This window comes from Mastomys coucha, unplaced genomic scaffold, assembly GCF_008632895.1.
Source record: "Mastomys coucha isolate ucsf_1 unplaced genomic scaffold, UCSF_Mcou_1 pScaffold6, whole genome shotgun sequence".
Classification (NCBI taxonomy): Eukaryota; Metazoa; Chordata; class Mammalia; order Rodentia; family Muridae; genus Mastomys; species Mastomys coucha.
The window spans coordinates 131697771-131700830 of record NW_022196912.1 but is presented as its reverse complement, the minus strand read 5'-3'; the positions used below and the strand labels follow the sequence as shown (position 1 = coordinate 131700830).

Genomic DNA, 3060 nt, shown 5'->3' with positions numbered 1-3060 from the left:
ATTAAGGCAAGATTATTTGATTTCAGTCTAATCTTTAAAATTCTCTTGGGTTCCTCTAATCATGGAGGTACAATGGAATTCCAGGATTGATTCATTAATTCACTCATCCATAACATGGAGTGTCTGACAGGCAGAAAAATTTTCAATAAATGCTCATTACAATGTCATAGTGACACATCCCTATCTACACAGGAATGCTGACATGGGCTCCTCATAGACTGCAAGATTTAAACTGTTTGCATAGCATGTTCAGTTTATAATAGATAAAGTTTTGTTTTGAGTTTTGTGTACTGGCTGGTTTTATGTATTAATTTGTCACAAGCTAGAGAAAGGAGCCTCCCTTGAGGAAATGCCTCCATGAGATCCAGCTGTAAGGCATTTTCTCAATTAGTGATCAAGGGGGGAGGGCCAATTGTGGATGGTACCATTCCTGGGCTGGTCGTCTTGGGTTCTATAAAGCAGGCTGAGCAAACCAGAGCAAGCAAGCCACTAAGTAATATCCCTCCATGACCTCTGCATCAGTTCCTGCTTTCTGACCTGCTTGAGTTCCAGTGTGACTTTCTTTGGTGATGAATAGCAATGTAGAAGTGTAAGCTGAGTAAACCCTTTTCTTCCCAACTTGCTTCTTGGTCATGATGTTTGTGTAGGAATAGAAACCCTGACAGTTTGTCTCATCAACTCAATAAATACTTGTGCCTTCTGTGAGCCCCGCACTATACATGCGCTGGCAACATCTATGTATAAGGTAGGTGGATTATTGCCCTTGTGAAACTTGTAAGAAAGATAGGAAACAGGTAAACAAGATGACTATATATTTTCATTAGTATCATAAAGAAAAATATTCAGAGTGATTGTGTCCCCTCTTTGTGTGTGTGTGTGTGTGTGTGTGTGTGTGTGTTTGCACAGGTATCTGTGATTGTGGATAAGGGAAGGGGATGATGTTGGATATATGATGTCATGTATGGGAGAGTCAAAGATGACATCTCCTAAGGACAGTGATATAGACACAAGGAATGAAAAAACAGTTATGTAAAAAGACATACAATGTTGTTCAAGTATAATCTTCAGATTTAATGTAATTCATAGGATAATTTTAGTCTTTTATTTTATTTTACAATTTAGCTTTAGCTAGGCTGGTCCTTGCTATGTAGACCAGGCTGGTCTTGAATTCATAAAGATCTTCCTGCCTCTGCTTCTGGAGTACTGGGATAAAGAAAGGTGTGTGCTACAATGCCTGGCCCTAATTTTAATTTTGAAAGAAAGCAAATAATTAATTTAGGTCTCCCAAAGATTCCAGAGCTTACATTAGCTGTCAGTGTTCTTGGCAGTAAGACCAGAAACAGGGATTGCTGCTACTCTAAAATAGAGTCATTTGAAAACATGGCAGAGGGCTAAAGGCATTAAGGGATGGGGATTAGAGATGTAGCAAAATACCTGCGCCTTCACATTTTCCATTTCATCTCAACTCAGTGAAGAGTTTAAAATTGAATATAGGTAAGTTGGCTAAAAAACTGTAATTCTGAGTCATCAGCCACATATTCGAAAGGAAATACACAGCCAATGTTGGCAGCTCCTATTTTTCAGATTAGAAATTAACTGCTATCTTGTCAAAAGGAAATGGCATGTTTTATTATTGAAGAAGCGGCTCCATTAGCTTCTTTGGGCCACAAGGGCCCATTTATTTAATTGGTTCTTCCAAGATGCTAAGTGGATCCCCAGTGACCAGGCCAAATCATTGCACCTCCAAAGGTGGGTGATTTGTGCAAATCAACACATAGCAGATTTTCAGTAGTAATCGTAAACTACAGACATTGAATAAAGAACTGGAGAAACCCACTCTTTTTTCATCTCTGCTGCAAGTGGCTTATGTTCAGAGCTTTCATGATTGGCTTTATATAAAATAATTGAAAATCCATATTGATGAAGAACCTAAAAGTTGTTTCAAACTCAAAACTTTAAAGATGTGTGTACACACGTGTGTATACCTGTATATGCATATACATATACTTATGTATATAAGTATGTGTGCATATGTGTGCCTGTACATGTGTATGACCTGGCCTGCAGGTCACGTTATTCGGGGGAACAAGGAGGGTCACAACCTGTGAATAAAGAATGGGCGAGAGAGACGACAGGACTCAAGGAAGCATTGCTTGTCAAGAGCCATTTACTTGGTTGAGGAGAGCATATTTAAAGCAAAAATCTTGGAGGGAGGGGGAGAGGAAGGAGGGAGAAGGAAGTTTACAAGGGGAGAGGGAGAGGAAGGAGGGAGATGGAAGGTTACAAAATCTTCTGGGGTTGAGCTCCGGGGTGACAGGTGGAGAGGGGGTGGATTTCTGTGAATGTTCTTTTTCTCAGGGCCAAGCCGGATCCTTGTGATTGTCAGGCAGGATGTTAATCTCAGGGTTCTCAATTAGCTGGGGCAGGATGTTTATCTCAGGGCTCTCATGGTTCCCAACATGTATATGCATACCTTTATGTGTATATGCATGTTTGTGTACCTGTGTGCACACATATGTATTTGTATGCATGTGTGCATATGTATGTACCTATACATGTGTGTGCTCATGTGTCTGAGTACCTGTATGTGTGTTTTTTTAGATGTGTGCATGAGTGTGTGTGTGTTTGTGTGTGTGTGTTTGCTGAGGGTTGAACCTAGAGCCTTATACATGCTAGATAAGTAGTCTGCCAATGAGTGATGGCCCCACTCCCTTGTATATGTATTAAGTGAGAAGATTAAAACCAGATGTATAGAGACACATAAAAATAATCAGTTTTATTATTTTAAAAATGTAGTAGATTTCATCCAGGAAGCAGGTAAACTCCCGATCTCCATCTCCACCTTTACTCTCCCCAACCCAGTCTCATTTCCAGTTCTGAAGCAGATCCCCTGTTGCAGTCTCCCTTCCTCTCTTGCCCCCATCTCCGTTGGGTCACACAGATCCTGCCCTCCAAGCTTCTCTCCCACCACAGATCACTGTATCTCATTTCCCAATTCCAGCAAGCATTCCTTGGGAATGAACACACAGGCTACTCTGGCGGCGGCGGGGGGGGGGGGGG

General features: G+C 41.1%; 1 pseudogene; it reads left to right on the top strand.

Annotated features, from left to right (window-relative positions):
• Window positions 1–719: 719 nt before the first annotated feature.
• LOC116081134 overlaps window positions 720–3060 on the top strand; it is a 4301-nt pseudogene continuing 1960 nt past the window's right edge.